The sequence below is a fragment of the Geospiza fortis genome, unplaced genomic scaffold (assembly GCF_000277835.1).
Source record: "Geospiza fortis unplaced genomic scaffold, GeoFor_1.0 scaffold276, whole genome shotgun sequence".
NCBI classification, from domain to species: domain Eukaryota; kingdom Metazoa; phylum Chordata; class Aves; order Passeriformes; family Thraupidae; genus Geospiza; species Geospiza fortis.
This window is the reverse complement of record NW_005054527.1, coordinates 355245-355541: the sequence shown is the minus strand read 5'-3', so window position 1 is coordinate 355541 and position 297 is coordinate 355245.

Below are 297 nucleotides of genomic sequence, written 5' to 3'. Positions count from 1 at the left end.
CTTCCTTCTCTTCCCTTGCAGATAGTGGCAAAAACAATCCTTGCGTTGCTGATGGTTTCACTGTCTGGTTCAGGAACTGATGGGAGTTTGTGTATCCAACATCCCTTCCAATGCCTTTTAGGTTCATTTATTCCAACCTTAATTATGTCTTAAGACAGTGATCTGTAACTGACCACTTTGCAAGTCTTGGACCTTGTCTAAAAATTCTCCCACGTGCTTGCTGAAGAATTTTTAGGTTTGTCTTTATTTCTTCTGTTAACAAATAACCATACAAACACTTCAAAACGTTTACGTTTC